Below are 17,450 nucleotides of genomic sequence, written 5' to 3'. Positions count from 1 at the left end.
CCATTCGGTGTGGCACACACCTTCAATCCCAGCACTTGGTGGGCAGAGGCAGGTAGATCTCTCTGAGTTCAAGGCCAGCCTGGTCTACCGGACAGCCAGGGCTACACCGAGAGACCCTGTGTTGAAAAGAAAAAGGAACAGCAGCACAGTCTGGGGAGAGGCCAACAGGCAGCAGGGGTGGAAGGAGAGCCAGCAGCACACAGGTCGGGGTCCAATACTTTGTGTGCTGAATTTGTAAATAATGAAGAATACTCTGGAAATACTTGTTTTGGTTTACAAGTATTTCCTGCCAACCTTGGCTTTCCTCTCCATTGATTTTTGTTCTTATCATTTTTAATTATGTGTAGGTGCGTATGTCTACATGTAGATATGTTGTGGGCACCAGAAGGTGGCTTTCATTTGAGTTATAGACACTCGTAGGCCACCTGACATGGGTTCTAGGAATTAAATTCTTGGAAGAACAGCAAGAGCCCTTAACCACTGCACCATTTCTTTAGTGCCCTTCTTCTCGCTTTCTTTCCGTTTTTAAAACGGTGTCTTTGGAAGAATTTTTTTTTTTAATTTCGATAAACTCCAGTATTTTTTATGGGCCACACATTCTTTCAGTATCACATCCAAGAGTCCTATCCTGGCTCATGCTCACAAAGATTGTCCTCTGAAAGCTTTACAGTTTTGTGTGTCGCATTTCAGCATAGCCTGATTGAGTTTTTGGTTTAGGAACTTGGTTTTGCTTCGCTGTCCGGGTTTAAGAGTCTAACCACGGCCTCCAGCAGACCAGACAAGCCCCGTAGCACTGGGGCACGCTATAAACTAATTTTATATGAGGTGTGAGGTTTAGGATGTGGTTGACTTTTTGTATAAGGATGTCGCCATCAACACCACTTGACGAAAAAGGATCTTTGTCAAATTTCTGTTATATGGGAATTCAAATATTGGCTGCTGTGCTGGCTAGATCTTCCACTGTATGTCGTCTGTGGACTTTTCTCTTTTACTGTGTATTTTATAGGAAGTCTCACAACGGGATGATATGATCCCTCCAATATTCTTCCTTTTAAAAGTTATTCTTTTAAAAATAAGTTATTCTTTCTTTTAGGAAAACCACCTTATAATGATATGGTTTGGTGATCTCACCTTTTATGTGACTGTCTTATATAATACCCCCACATATGCTGGTAACCTCTTCATGGCCTGGAGATGGAGCCCGATAGAGGTCACTTTTCCATCATGTATGAGGCCCTGAGTTCAATTCCCAGCACTGCAAAACAAAACATTAGTCACTTGTGATAGGCTACCTTGGCCATCAAGTTGATTGGACTTAGAATCACATCTGGAATGTGTCTACAATGGAACCTTCCAGAAAGGTTTGACCGAAGAGGGAAAAACACATCCTGAGTGTGGATGGTTTGCCAGAGTAAACCAGCAGGACAGGGTACCAGCATCCCAATGTCTGTTTCCCGAGAGCAGGCACCCAGGTGACCAGACACCACAAGTCCCTTCTTTGCCATGGCGGACTGCACCCTTACACTGTAGGACAAAATACACCCTTCCTATGTTGCATTCATTGGGTATTTGACTGCACAATGAGGAACGGAACTGTTACAACAGAGTTACAGTCTCTGCTCTCAGTGACCAGCGCTGCAGTCGAAGAGGGAAGGCAACTGGGATACTTTCGCAGAATTCACGTTGCCGTTCTTTCTAACGTTCTAAGGTCCCTTTGACTACTGTTTCTCTCCAAAGCAGTAATCGCAGAAGAGGTCTTCCAGCGGCAGACTCTCCACTTTCCTTTTACCTCAGTCTGAAGATTATTTCAGTACAGAATTCTGCCTCCATGTTTCCTTTCAGCATTTCAAAAGGATTGCTCCACTTTCTTCCGGCTGTCATGGTTTCTCATGGGAACCTGTAATCACTGAAGTTTTATTCTGCTTCATGAATCTGTTGCCTTTTTTGTTCTGGTTCTTTACAGAACATCTTCTGTGTCTCTGTCTTTCATCCCATTGATTATTATGTGTCTGGGCAGAAAGTCCTTGGTGTTTATTCAAGTTCCGGGTATTTTAGGCTTCTTAAGTTGGTCTGTTTGTATTGTCCTCCAAATTGAGAAATTTTTAGAAAAAAAAATTTTTTTTGAGGCGAGGTCTCACTGTGTAGCCCTGTCTACCCCAGAACTCACTAGGTTGACAAGGCTAACCTCAAACTCAGAGAGCCACTTGCCTCTGCCTGTACAGTGCTGGGAGGTACGTGTCAGCATTCCCAGCTAAACCCAGTTCTTACAGGGATTTTCTGATTTCCTCTGTTCCATTTACTCTTTCTATCAGAATCTTCAGTATTTGGCTAACTTAGCATTATTTATATTTTTTCTATCAGATTTTTTTCCTGGTTTTTCATATACTGAATAATTGCCTTGATCCTAGCCATCTTGAATATTGTTTTATGGGCCTTCAAGTCTTACTTTAACCCTATGTTTGATGTTGGTGTTTTAGCTTTAGCAGACAGTAGATCCAGCTGGATCCAGACTAAGCGGCCTTCTGCGACCTGAGCTTCAGTGTCAGCTCAGTCTTCAAAGCCTTGCCGCGCTGTTCAACTCTTGCCCACGCATTCACCGCCCAGTGTCCAGTGTGGGCTTTGAACACCTCTGCTCCCACAGAAGAGCTCTCAGCGCCTGCGCACACTGCTGAGGGATGGCGCAGCGCTCTGCATTCTGGAGGCGAAGCCGCTATGTAAACACCTTTCGAGACTGCCTCCTCAAGCCGCTAGCCTCCAATATCCACCTTTGCAACTCTCTTTTCCTATCCCGCAGTGTTTCATTTGCCTCCTCTACTTTTATCGCTTCCCACAAATGTCTTAGGACCAAACAGCAGGAGGACGCCATAGGGGTTCACCCTATTCTCTTAGCTCCTTGAAATGGAAACTGCTTTGACTGTCATTGCCAGAGCGATGGAAGATTTTTGAACCAGGACTTCTCCTGAAGTCTCTCTGCCCGTGCTAGTGTGTAGGTTGAGCTTTCAGAGTGGATTAAATTTAAGTTGGAGACAAAAATTTATACAGCCGACACCGGCGCTGTGGTTCTGAGGTCCTGCCTTTCTCTCCACTCCCGCTGCTCCGGCTCGGCTCATCGCTGAGGTTTCCAGCTTCCGTGAGCAGAAGAGGTTCCCTGGGATGCGCTCAATGCATTTCACTCAGACCTAAGAGCTCCTTTGATAGTCCCGTTTCTGCCCTGCAAAGGCACAAATAGTTTCTGGGTCTGTTGAATGTGATCCCCAAAGCTTGACAACGGTTCTTGATGTGAGAGAGTCCCAAAAGCTAGGACCCCCAGTGCACAAGCTTTCTTCCCTCTGGAGAGTTAAATCTTGATTTTTTTTTTTTTTTAGTTTTGTTTTACCAGAGAAACATTGTGTTAGTGCTCACCTGGTCTTACTACAACTGTAATAAAATATTGAATGATTTTAAAGCTGCAGATTTTACAGTTTTAAAATTACCACAATGGATACTATTGTGCAATGATATGTTCCTCTTAAATAAAATACAAACTTTTTAAAATAAACACTAGAGCCAGGTGTAATGGCACATGCTTCTAAAACCATAACTCAGAAGGTAGAGGCAGTTGGATTTTTGCTTAGGCCAGCCTGGTCTACATAGTGAGTTCCAGGATAGCCAAGGCTATGCAGAGAAAGACACTGCCTCAAGAAAAAAAAAAAAGGAAAACAGAAAAGAAGGGAAAAGGAAGAAAGGAAGGAAGGAAGGGAGGAAGGAAGGAAGGGAGGGAGGGAGGGAGGGAGGAAGGAAGGAAGGAAGGAAGGAAAGAAGGAAGGATGAGAAAGGGGAAGCAAACGGAGATTGCCTAGATTTTGCGTCTAGTTACTATTTTTTATGGCACTTGTTTGCCTTCTGTCTCGGGGGAAACAACTGCTCTTTCTCACTGTGGTTCTTACGTGGACTCCAGCTCTTGCCGGGCTCTCCCTTGCACAACGGAGGAAACATTAGAATATCTAATCTAACATCTAACTGGATGCTCTTGTGAGGACCCAGGTTCAGTGTCTGGCACCCACATGGTGGCTCCTATACCATCGTAACTCTAGTCCCAGAGAATCTGGTGCTTTTTGACTTTCGAGGCCAACAGGCAGGCACGTGGCACACATACATGCATAGAGGCAAAACACTCATACACATAGAATAAAAATACATTAAGAATAACAGATGTGAAGTAAAACCAGAAGGCAGCAGTCCTTCTGGGACTGGAGGTCTCAGGGTAGGGTGGTATCCAAGGGGGGCTTCCCCTCGTCTGAGGAGGAGGAGAGGGAGTAACTGGGGAGGGATTTTTAAGGTTGGGACTGGGAGGAGAGGAGGGAGGGGGTTAGCACCAGGTGTAAAATGAGTAAATTAATGAATGAAAGGAAAAAAAAGCAGGAAGCAAACTGAGTGAAAACATTTGCCCTGTACGTCAAAGGCCGTGTTTAAGTTTGTGCAGGGTTCTTTGACGCTCGGGGAATGCCTATGCTCGTCTTCACATCCTGTTGACTTCCGAAAGGTGGAGTCGTCTGAACACAACTGTAGGGTTTGAATGAGAATGTTCCCCTAAGGCTCACGTATTTGAACACTTGGTCCCAAGAATGTGGTGCTTTGGGGGAAGTTATGGAGCCTTCCCAAGGTTCCTAGTTGGCAGAAGTACCTCACTGAGAGCCGGCTTCGAGCCTAACTCCATCCCATCTTTCTCCCTCCTCCCTCCCCTACATGTGGAGTAAGATGATCCTTCTGCCGCCACGGTTTCCCCACCGTTGCTTTGCCTTCCTCACAACGATGGGAGTCCATCCTCTGGAACCATAGGCTGAAAACACTCTTCCCCAGGTTCCTTTTGTTTGTTTCTTTGGTTGGTTTTTGAGACAGGGTTTCTCTGTGTAGTCCAGGCAGATGGCAGAGATTGCTTCTGCGGGATTTAGATGTTTATTCTTTTGTTAAATTTTTTCATCTTTTGAATGTTTTCCCTGCCTGCATGTCTATGCACTCATCACAAGTGTGCCTGGAGCTCATGGAAGCAAGAAAAGGGTGTCGGTCCCCTAGAATTAGATTTACAGACAGCAGTGATGGGTTCTGGGAACCGAACCTGGTTCTTCTGGAAGAACGGTAAGTGCTTGTTACTGCTGAGCCATCTCTCCAGTCCCAGGATCTTATCATATCCTTGTGTTACCAGTGATCTGGAGTCTTGGCATCATATTCTAGGAATTGAAATAAGTACACGCAGACTGAAAAGTAACCAGGAAACTGTTCAAAATCAAGATGATGGAATAGACAGGAAGTCTGCTAATAAAAGTGGCCCAGGTCATATGAATGAGAAAGCACTCGAGGGTCTCACGTTCATGCCTGGGCCATCTTTTATGGGGTCTGAAGAGCAAAGGAGCTGTTTACTACAAATCACAATCCGATGGTTCTCTTTGTGATGGACAGGTTTGAATTGCATAACCTTCATTGCACATGAATCTTCCCACAATGCATCTGATTTTTAATCATATGCACAGCCAATCATGCACAGGCATAAAATGGTAAATAGGAGCTTCTCCCTCTTCACTCAGAGGACACAGCCTGCCCTGTTGTGCATCTAAACTAGTTCAGCCTGTGCTGGTCCTTGATCCATATAACTGGAGAACCTCTGGATAGAAATTGTCAGTTTGATGACTGTTAAAGGGAAAAGAAATTAGTCCATTGTTTGGAGAGAAGTTTGTGCAGGCAACTTGATGCAGGTGGGGACGGTCTCAGTTGCTAGCGTGTTGCTAGGTGCTCAGGTGTGTGCACTGTACTTGCAAGTGTGGGTCCTAGGCTGCTAAGCATGTTCCTAGAAGACGGGTCTGTGTATTGCCCAAACCAAGTGGAGTCTCTGCTTACTAAACTGATTCCTATGCTTCCCTACCTCACTCGTGTGTGTGTGTGTGTGTGTGTGTGTGTGTGAGAGAGAGAGAGAGAGAGAGAGAGAGAGAGAGGGACAGAGACAGAGAGAGACAGAGACAGACACAGACACAGAGAGACAGAGAGAAGCAGAGACAGAGACAGAGCATGCTCATGTATATAAATGTATATAGAGGTCAGTATCAGGTACCTTCCTCAGTCACTCCATCTCAGTTTTTGTGACAAGGTCTCTCCCTGAACTTGGAGCTTGCTGATTCAGCTAGACTGTTTCCACCTCCCAGCACCACACCTGGCTCTTACACAGCTTCGAGGATCAAACTCAGGCCTTCACTTAGGACAAGCACTTCACCAACTGAGCCTTCTCCCCAGCCCTTATTACCACAGTCTTGGTTTACGGGTTAGCATAGCGTGCCAATACACTACGAGAATTTTATCAAGAGGGGTGGAAGCTGTTAGCTTGAATACAGAAGTTGGTATAAGGAGCTCCTTCGGGGACTAAAGATAACCCAGCTCCTTTATTTATCACATATATTCACTGTGCAAAGCCGTGGGTCTTCATGGTGTTTTTGTTCAAGTCTGTTGACCAAGTCCTTTCCCTCTTATCCTCCCCTGCCCCTTTTACCCCTTCCTGATAGTTCCTTTCCTCTGGCAAAGTAGTTTTACCTCTATTTTCATGCCGTGTGTGTGTGTGTGTGTGTGTGTGTGTGTGTGTGTGTGTGTGTGTGTGCAGGCTCCACCTAGGAAAGGAAACCTTTCGATTGTCTTTCTGGGAATGGCTCATGCTACTTTATATGACCTCCAATTCCATCCGTTTTCCTGCAGACGGTGTTCCCGTCTCCCTCATGGCTGCATAGAGCTTCACTGTATGCATACAGACCACACATCTTACCTTTTCCTCCTCAATGGATGCCTAGGATGAGTCTGTCGGTCATTGTGAACAGTGCTGTTGGGTAGCTCACCGGAAGTGAGCAGGCCTGAAAGGCACTGAGGGTGGAACCCGCATCATGACCAGCTTTAAGCCCCTCCTCTGTGTCCCTGGTAACCCCAAGTTTTAAGAGAGCAGGAAGTGGTTCAATTTAAAATTTGAGATTTTTTTTTTTAATTACACAGAAGCACACACACCAGAAGCGGGAAGACAAACTTGCTTCCCTCCCCTGCCATGTGGGTCCCAGACATCAAACTCAGGCCATCAGGCTTGGAGGCAAAGACCCTACCTGCTGAAAATATCACATGAAAGGAAGGAAGGTAGAGATAGCGGGGATGCTTCCTCCCGGGAGAGCACGACTGTTTTCATGTTTGTTTGAATGTTTTCCTTAATTTTTTTGAGACAGAGTCTCTTTCTACAGCACTGGTTTTCATGGAACTCTCTGTGTAGCCCAGGCTAGCTTCATACTCACAGAGATCCTGAGTACTAGGATTTAAGGAATACACCATTACACCCAGCTCTATAGATCTAATAGAAAGATAAGGGGAGCACCCCAAACTGAAAGACACTGGACAGAGAAGCAGACAGCATTAATGTAGATAATGACTTAACCACAGACTTGTTAGAAAAATGCAGTAAAAAGCACCTGGGTACTTTAGTTACATCCTCGATAGAGTTAGGTAACAAAGAAGTACACTACTGAGAACAGAGGATGGATGGGCCAGTTTATATTTAAGCAAATAGCACTGACATAGATATCTGGCAGGGTCCAAGATGGCTGACAGTGGATATCCAGGGGTCTAAGTCAGCACAAAATGGTGGACACTAGCCTGAGAACCCCAGAGTAAACTGGGATATAATTTGTTATCTAACTTCTTGTGGTGGTTTGAATATGCTTTGGTCCAGGGAGTGGCACTAATAGATGTGGCCTTGTTGGAATAGGTATGGCCTTGCTAAAGTATGTCACTGTGGGGGTGGGCAATGAGACCCTCCTTCTAAGCACTTGGGAGCCAGTCTTACCCTAGCAGCCTTCAGATGAAGATGTAGAACTCTCAGCTCCTCCTGCACCACCCCTGCCTGGATGCTGCCATACCCCTGCCTTGATGATAATAGACTGAACCCCTGGACCTGTAAGCCAACCCCAATTAAATGTTGTCCTTATACGAGTTGCCTTGGTCATGGTGTCTGTTCACAGCAGGAAAACCCCACCTAAGACACTATTTGGCAGAGCCCCACTTTTGTGGGGGTTTATATGAATATGGCATTGAAATCAAGGGCATTTGTCTGAACCTCACCAGCCTGCCTGTGTGTCCCTCTGTAGGCCTGTTCATCCCTCTGTAGGCTGTGTGTCCTTCTGTAGGCCTGTGTGTGCCTGTGTATCCATCTGTAGGCCTGTGTGTCCATCTGTAGGCCTGTGTGTCCCTCTGTAGACCTGTGTGTCCCTCTGTAGACCTGTGTGTCCCTCCATAGGTCTGTGTGTCCACTGTAGGCCTGTGTGTGCCTGTGTATCCATCTGTAGGCCTATGTGTCCATCTGTAGGCCTGTGTGTCCCTCTGTAGACCTGTGTGTCCCTCCATAGGCCTGTGTGTGCCTGTGTATCCACCTGTAGGCCTGTGTGTCCCTCCGTAGGCCTGTGTGCCTACCTCCATTCACCTTGGTTGTGGTCTACATGTGTCTTTGTCTTCCTGTGTGCAGCACATGTGTACCAGCTTGTGCCTAGTGACCTGTGACAGCCATCACCTGGGTAATAAAGAATGTCGTGCCTGTCTACAGCTCCTTGCATCTTCTTTAACCTTGTGTCCTTCCATGACTCACATCCTTTCCCGGGTTTGGAACTTGAACCTCACACAGAGCTTAACGGTTATTATAGCTACAGAAAACTATAATTAAGAAGTAAAAAAGGAGCAGATATGGTGGTTCATTGCCTTTGATTTCGACACTCAAGAGACAGAGGCAGGTGGATCTTTGTGAGTTCAAGGGCAGCTTAGCCAGGATCAGGCTAAGCAGGTATACATGGGGAGATATTGTCTCAAAAGAGAAAAAAAAAGTAGTAAAAGAGGAAGGAGGAGGAAAAGGAGGAGGAGAAAGAAAAGGAGGAGGAGGGAGAAGAGGAGGAGGAAGAGGAAGAGGAGGGAGAGGAAGAGGGGGAAGAGGAAGGGGAGGAAGAGGAGGAGGAAGAGGAGGAGGAAGAAGAGGAGGAGGAGGAAGAGGAGGAGGAGGAAGAAGAGGAGGAAGAGGGGAGGAGGAAGAGGAGGAAGAGGAAGAGGAGGAGGAGGAAGAAGAGGAGGAAGACGGGAGGAGGAAGAGGAGGAAGAGGAAGAGGAGGAAGAGGAAGAAGAGGAGGAGGAGGAAGAGGAGGAGGAAGAAGAACTGGAAAGAGAAAAAGAAAAGTAGGAATGAGAGGAAAACCTTAAGATGAGGACAAGAGAGAGAACACAAGAAAGAAACAGGTGCAGGAAGAGACCATCACGAAACTGGCACCAAAACAAAACAATGGAGAATTAACAGTAGCTGCCGTTGCCCCATGACATAAGCACCTCCAACTTCCTGCCATTTAGGGCTTAGACTATGTAATGAGAGCGAAGCCCTCCAAGACGACCTGGAAACGCACGGACTTGGAATTGTTCAGAGAACATAGCTTCTTTTACAGCCACAGACAGTGTCATCCTTGGCTGGGTTCTTGATCGGTTGGGATGCATTTTCCCAACCTTTCAGACCTCGACACAGCTTGTGAGTCTCTTTTTAAAGGCTATCATCATTGGAGTTATAAAATTGAGGAACTTGTTAACAAAGTCCCTTGGGCTGGTTCTCCCTGACCTTGATCCAGTCTGAGAGGTGTTCATTCTTGCTTACAGATTCAGCTTCCTGGTGGTAGGAGTTCATATCATAGTCGTGTGGTTACTAGAAATCTTCATGCAGGCCAGGAAGTGACCCTGGTCTTCAGAGAAATTCATGCCGGGCTGTGTTGCTTCCTGATGCCCTCTTGCTGCACGTGTCCTTTCTGCTCCAAGGGGTGCACTAGCTACAAAGCCTCTCTTTCTCTCTCCCCTTTTCCCTCTCCTTCCCCTTCTCTCTGTCCTTCTCCTAAGATCTCTTTATTCTATATCTTAGGCCTGCAGGACTTAACACACACTCTTTAGTGAGATAGTTTTCCTCTGTTGGAAATCTTGTAAGAGTAGTTAGGAATAATATATGATAAACATTTCAGAGGACAACTGCGAAACTGTGTCTCTCATCTCAGGTTCTTTCAGTTTTAGTGAAAGGAAAGTCAGCTAGGGGAGCATGGAGGTCATGAGGACAGCTGAGAACCCACACAGGACATGGCTCCTTCCAGACACCGAAAACTTAAGCCTCGTAGCAAGCCCCCAAACCATTTAAGGAGATGACCAGCAATTTCTCTTCTCTGTTTATATATGGAAGTGCTCGTTTGACTTGCAAAAAAGAAGACAAAAATGTCATTTTATGATTATGATGTTATAACAGAAATGTAGGAGTGTGAAATTTATAATGTTATAGACAAATTTAGTATGAAATGCAAATCTCACAGTAGAGCAGGCTGGGTATCTCAGTCTCGGCCTAAGCTGGGACAGGGTCCCTGCCTACCCAGCTCAGCTCACTGAAGAGGAAAGTGTTAAGAGGGTGGTGATTCTAAGGGACCTGGGGTAATTTGCACCTCATAAATCTTTCTCGAGACTCCTCTCAAGAACTAATATTTACAGTAGTGACTTGTCCCTGTGCTAAGTCACTTGGTAGTTAACAGTTGCTACTTGGGATAATACAGACTGCTACTTAGAGTGACTGAGACAGCTTAAAAAGACAGGATAACCTCCCTACCTGATCTTTCAAAGGGTTCCAGCACCATATGCTGCTTTTTCCATCTCTTCACCGGCTTTCCACAATTATTGACTGGATAGGAGGTCACCTATTCAGTTGGTGACCAAACAGTAGTAGATGAAGACACCAGAATTCTTGTTTTTTTTTTTTTTTTTTTTTTGGTTTTTTTTTTTTTTTTTTTTTCCGGAGCTGGGGACCGAACCCAGGGCCTTGCGCTTGCTAGGCAAGCGCTCTACCACTGAGCTAAATCCCCAACCCCCCACTTCAGAATTCTTAAAGCCCATATCTTGTAGTAGGGACAGAAAATAAGCTAATAATTTAAATGTGTGTGTATGTGTGTATCCGAGTATATGTGTGTATGTGTGTGTATGAGTGTGTGTGTATGTGTGTGTATGTGTGTATTTGTGTGTATGTGGGTGTTTGTGTGTGTGTGTGTGTACATGTGTATTTGTGTGTGTGTGTGTTTCATTATTCGAGACAGAGTTTCTTACTCTGTAGATCAGGCTAGCCTCCAGCTCAGAGATCCACCTGCCTCTGCCTCCTGAGTGCTGCAATTCAAGGCATGAGTCACCATTACACAGTCTAGTTTTAATATTTTGATAGTGAATTAAATTACATTAAGTTATTTTTTCTTAGTAGCCCTTCCACAATCATTTTCCCCACCAAACCACATCTCCCTCCAGCCATTTTCCCAGAATAGTCCCAGGGGAGGAGAGAGAGAAATATCTGTTAAGGGACAGATGGTAAAAGGGAGACTCTCTCCACACAGAAAGAACTTTCATTAAAGGCAGAAATATACAGAGCTAGGGAAATAGTCCTTTCCATACATGGGTGAGGACCTGAATTCATACCCCTAGCATCCACACAGAGGCCCACATCTGTAATCCCACGGATGCTGTGGAAGCAGACAGAGCAGGCAAGTTCCTGGAGTCCATCAGCCAGCCTAGCAAAATTGGTGAGCTCAAACTTCACTGAGAGACCCTGCCTCAAAAAAATAAAGCAATTGAAGAAGATACCTGATGTGACCCTGTGGCCTAAACACACACACACACACACACACACACACACACACACACACACACACACACACACACAGAGTTTGGAAGATTGTAATAGAAATATTTAGATAAAGAGGATGGTGACCTTAGACCTCGGTCCTAGTGTACTTTCTGCTGCTGTAATAAAATGGATCCCAACCAGGTTCTTCTGAAACTTCTAGGTAAACTTCAGGCCATCTCACTAGGGCAGCCAGGGCCTGGGTTCAAGGCAGGAACCTGGAGGCAGGAACTGAAGCAGAGACCACAGAGAAACACTACTTCCTGGCTCGCTCTGTGGCTTGAATCTCAGCTTCTGTTTTTATATAACTGAGGGATCCCTGCCCAGGGGCTGCTGGGCCTTCCCACATCAATCCTTAATCAAGAAATGCCCTAGAGGTGTGAGTACAGGCCGGTCTGATGAAGGCAATTACTCAGTTAAGGCTCCCTCTTCTCAAGTGACTCTAGTTTATGCCAAGTCGACAAAAGCCAGCATACCTGCAAAGCACTGTACAGGCACACATAAGCGCAAAAGGCTTCCTTTGGTGTGTGTGTGTGTGTGTGTGTGTGTGTGTGTGTGTGTGTGTGTGTGTGTGTGTGTGTGTGGTGTGTGGTGTGTGGTGTGTGGTGTGGATGCAAACTCAGGTACTCAGCTTGCACAGTAAGTACATTACCCATGGAATCACCACACAGTCAGCCCATCATTTTAAAGATTTATGCCTATTTCATGTGTATGGTGATTTCCCTGTGTGTATATGCATGCCTGGTGCCTTTGGAGGCCAGCAGAGGATATCAGGTCCCCTGAAACTGCAGTTACAGACCCCGTGGGACTGGGGATCAAACCCGAGTCCTCTGTAAGAGATCTTAACTGCCGAGCCAGCTCTCCAGCCCCAGGCCCTCATTTTCCAGCTGATTAACGATCTGCCCCATATTCCTCCAATGCTGTTTTTACAGTTAATCTTAAGTCTCACCGCTTGATTTTTCTAGCTGTCCCTCTTTAATGCCTTGTTTTTCATGATTTACGATATTTTCTCAGTGGTTGCTCTTATATCTCTCATCAGATCTATTCTAATTTAATTCTGGCAATATACAGGAAATTGACTCCTATATATGTGTATTTCTTTCCCCTTTGTGATGACTCCGCAGAATATGCCTCTTTCCCCTTCTTTCACGTCCTCCCCTTACCCCCTCCTCTCTCTCCTGCTTCTCCTCGTCCTCTTCCCTTCCTCCTCCTTGGAGTTGAACCTAGGGCCTTGTACATACTGAGCAGGTGTTCTGCCGCTGAGAAACACCCCATCCATCCCCGAGTCACAGTCCACAGTTTCAGCAGGACTGGGATTTAAGCGACCTAACAAGGCTACATGAGCTCCCCAGGCGACCCCTGAGCTGCTTTCCAGCTGCCCATTTGAAATGTTACATTTTCATTTTCTCCTGGTTCCTGCAAATACAGACAGCACTGTTTTTAAAAAGTCGTTGGTGATTCTGATGAAAAACCAGACTTGAGGTCCACCGGAGCAACTGACCCAAAGATTCCAGCCAGTGCAGAGATTGCGCATCTCCGGGGGTCCTCGGAGTATAGGCTGTGCGGGTGCCGCCCTCTAGCGCTTCCTGTCTTCTGTCTCCTGATCGCCCTGCACCAGAACTAATTGGCCTGAAGCTCAGGCAGTCTCGCTGTCTGACACTATGCTAAGGTTTCCCGTCGAACTTACAGAAGTTTAGGGCTTTGGTCATTAACAAAGATGCTTATGTATATTAAAAAACAAATAAACAAAAAACACACAAAAGATCCCTGTTCTCAGAACTTTAGTGCATTCTAGGTGTCTATTAGTATTTTATGAGCAGAAGACGCAGGAGCTGCCAGTCCCTTCTGCCTCGCTTTCTTTACAAGGCGTGCGACCCTCCAGCTGCTTCTGGGCATAACAATGGAAGCAGGGTCCACCTTCAGTTTGTTTCCTAGAAACAAATGAGTAAGGGTCCCTTACTATGCACCCCTTCTCTCCCCCAGAGTCCTCAGGGGCATGTCATAGGCTTCATCGCCCTTGTTTCCTGCTCAGACAGAAGACAAGACAGACGTGGTGACCCATACACACACTACTAAAATGGTCTTGCTATGTGCACTGTATGAACGGCACCTTTGTTCAGTAACTCTGGGCCCACTGTGCTCTCCACACGGGCATCTTCTGTCCACGAGTGCCAAATCAGCAAATAAACCCACACTTTAGGGAAGTCTGCAAACATGCGTTTTGCCCTAGCACAGTCCCAACTCCTCAGCCTGAGACAGAAGAGCAGCATCAGGGGAGTGTTCGAGCGCCCTACCATCTTCTCCCTGGCAGTCACCTGTCTTTTCTGGAGGCCTATGGAGTAACTTCATGTGGCCTCCTCGGCGATTAGGATTTGTGATTTCTTAGGAGTTTGAGGACCTTTTAATTGGTTTAGAAGCTGCCCTAGTTTGGGTTACTATTGCTGTGAACAAAAGCAAACTAGGGAGGAAAAGGATTACTTGGCTTCCACATCATAGTTCATCATTGAAGGAATTCAGAACAGGAACTCACACAGGGCAGAAACCGAGAGGCAGGAGCTGGGGCCGAGGCCATGAAGGAGTGCTGCTTACTGCTTTGCTTCTCATGGCATGCTCAGCCTGCTTTCTTTAATTTTTTTGTAGTTCCCCATAGTTTAATCTTTTTTATTAATTAACTAACTTATTCACTGTACATCCTAATATCAGCTCCCCCTTCCTAGTCACCCCTCTCTGAAATCCTTCCCCAACTCCCTCCTTCCCTTCTCCTCTAAGGAAGGGAGCCCCTCCCTGGGTATCTCACACACACACACACACACACACACACAATACACACATACACACACATACACACACACACATACACACATACACATACACACATACACACATACACACATACACACACACATACACACATACACACACATACACACATACATACACATACACACACACATACACACATACACACACATACACACATACACACATACACACATACATACACATACACACAAGTCACTTCAGGACTAGGTGCATCCTCTCCCACTGACAAGGCAGCCTACTTAAGAGGAAAGAGTTCACAGGCAGGCAACAGAGTCAGGGACAGCCCCCACTCCAGTTGTTGGAGGACCCTCATGAAGACCAAGCTGCCCACCTGCCACACTTGTGTGGGGGCCTAGGTCCAGCCGATGCTCTCTCTTTGGTGGGTGATTCAGTCTCCAGGAGTCCCCAAAGGGTCCAGGTTAGTCGAGTCCGTTGATCTTCCTGTGGAGTCCCTGTTCTCTTCAGGTCCCTCAAGCCTTTTTCCTCATCCCGTAATTTCTTGTAGATGTGAGATCCACCAGCCCAGGGTGGCCCCACCCACAGTGGGTTGGGCCCCTCCCCATCAGTCAAAGATTTAAAGCTTGAGAGATTATAAACATTCCATCCTATATATATCTGTAATGTATGTCAAAGTATGGTTTCCTGGATGCTTCATACCAGAGCAATAGGATGCAGGAGTGAAAGGACTCAATAAACATGAAGAAAACCAGCCCTACTCTGGTGACATGAATAAAAACGCCCCTCCAAGATGGCCCCCATAGGCCCATGGGGAGGGCACTATCAGGAGGTGTGGCCTTGTGGGAGGAGGTGTGGCTTTATTGGAGGAAGTGCTTTGAAGGGATGGGCTCTGAGACCTCAAAAGCTCAGACTACTTTTCCTGCTGCCTGTGGATCAAAATGTGGAACTCTCACCTACCTCTCCAGCACCATCTGCTTGCATGCCACCGTGGTGACAATGGACTAAAACTCTGGACTGTATGCTGGCCTCAATTAGATGTTTTCCTTTATAAGAGTTGTGGTAGTCATGGTGTCTCTTCACAGTGATAGAAACCCTAACTAAATCACCTGCCTAGAGACACTCTTGTCAGCCATTCCTAGGACCCCAGTGGGGCACATTCCCAAAATGTTCGTGTCTACCTGTTTAACCTCTTAAACTTGTGGTCCAGAACCTTGAGCTACCCACACCTGTCAACGGTCCTTCTTTCTTGAACTGTCCTAATTGAGTTTTTTGTTTTTTGTTTTTTGTTTTTTATCAACTTGAGCCAAGCTAAAGTCATCTGAGAAGAGGAAATTACAACTATCGAATCATGGAAAGTGACTCCGTAAGTTGGTCTCTAGGCAACCTTGTACGGCATTTTCTTAATCAGTTATTGATGCGGGAGGGCCCAGCCTATTGTAGATGGTGCCACTCCTGGGCCGTTGGTCCTGCGTGTATAAGAAAGCAGGCTGAGCAAGCCATGGAGAGCAAACCAGTTATCAGTATCCCTTCATGGACTCTATATCAGTTCCTGCTGTATCTGGGTCCCTGTCCTTGAGTTCTTGGCTTGACTTCCTCAGTGATGGACTATTGCCTGGAAGTGTAAGCTGAATAAAGCCTTTTCTTCCCCAGTTGCTTTGGTCGGGTCTTTATCACAGCAGTAGAAACAAAGGCAATGACTTGAGTTGGAAGTACTCAGGAGCATGCTCCCTAACTGAGCATGTGCAGACATACGCTCACTCCTGATGTGCTGCTGTCTTATATGACTATGGGTAGGCCCCCCAAATAAGATCCTCCTGCTTCCTTTGTTTGTGGAGGGCACTCTTTTGGAAATTATTCTCCCTGATGACTAGTCATTCAAATGTGTGGATCTGTGGTAGTCTTTCTTATTCAAGCCAACCACACCACTCCTTAAAAAAAAATGATGTTTAAAATGCAGTCCAATGTATCCATCTCGCTTCATGATTAGTGCTTTGTAATTCTTAAAGGAATTTTGTTTACCATGGAGAATTTCCTAATGAAAGGGTTGGAGACGCAACTCAGTGGGAGAATGTTTGTCTGGTGTGCTCAATCCCTGGGTTACATCTGCAGCCCTACTTTTTCTTAAGCCACAAAGAAGACATTCTATGTTGTAGTCTAGGAGCCTTATGATTTGTTGTGACTTTCCTAAAATCACGGAGTAGTCCATTTTCGTTTGCCATAACAATGCAACAGATGACATAATTTATGAAGAAAGCTTATACAGAGATCATTGATTACCTCAAAGTTCTGGAGCCTGACAGCAGCATCAGCCTGGGAAGGCCACAGTAACGCAGAGCAAGCTAAGCACAAAGAGCTTGACTTTGTAACAAGGCACTCAAGCAACGACTTACTACTTCACTGACAAATTAATTCACAAGTGGATTAGTAAATTCACCAGGACAGAGCCCTCGTAACTCAATCACCTCTTTCTTATTTTTATACAGTCTCGAGACTGTAATATCATGTAATATATTTAATACATAATTACAACGTCTCTCCCTTCCTCCCTCCAAGCCCTCCCGTAAACCTTTCTTGTTCTTCAAATTCCTGGCCCCTGGTTTTTCGTTGTTATTGCAGGCATATACATGTATATAAATATATATTCCTAACTATAACCTGCTCGCCAATGAGTATGCCAAAATGGATAGAAAAAGTCCACAGGGCATCAACCCTACACAAAAGGATACAGGCAACTGAGGGAAGCTGGGAGGGGTGCTCTTCCCAGGGAAGTACACAGCTAACAATTCTCTAGTTCCAAATGGTCACCCTTTTTATCCCACGTGCTTCCCTTTCCTCCTCTCCCCTCCCCACTTCCTTCTTTTCTCTCTGTATTTTGTGGCCCCATCTCTTAATAGAAACTGTATCTCATCATGCATTTTGCTGGAATTATTCAAGCCACAGGAGAGCCCCACCCAAAGTGAGT

Source organism: Rattus norvegicus, chromosome 5 (assembly GCF_021556685.1).
Source record: "Rattus norvegicus strain SHRSP/BbbUtx chromosome 5, alternate assembly SHRSP_T2T, whole genome shotgun sequence".
NCBI lineage: Eukaryota > Metazoa > Chordata > Mammalia > Rodentia > Muridae > Rattus > Rattus norvegicus.
This window is presented reverse-complemented; position numbering follows the sequence as displayed.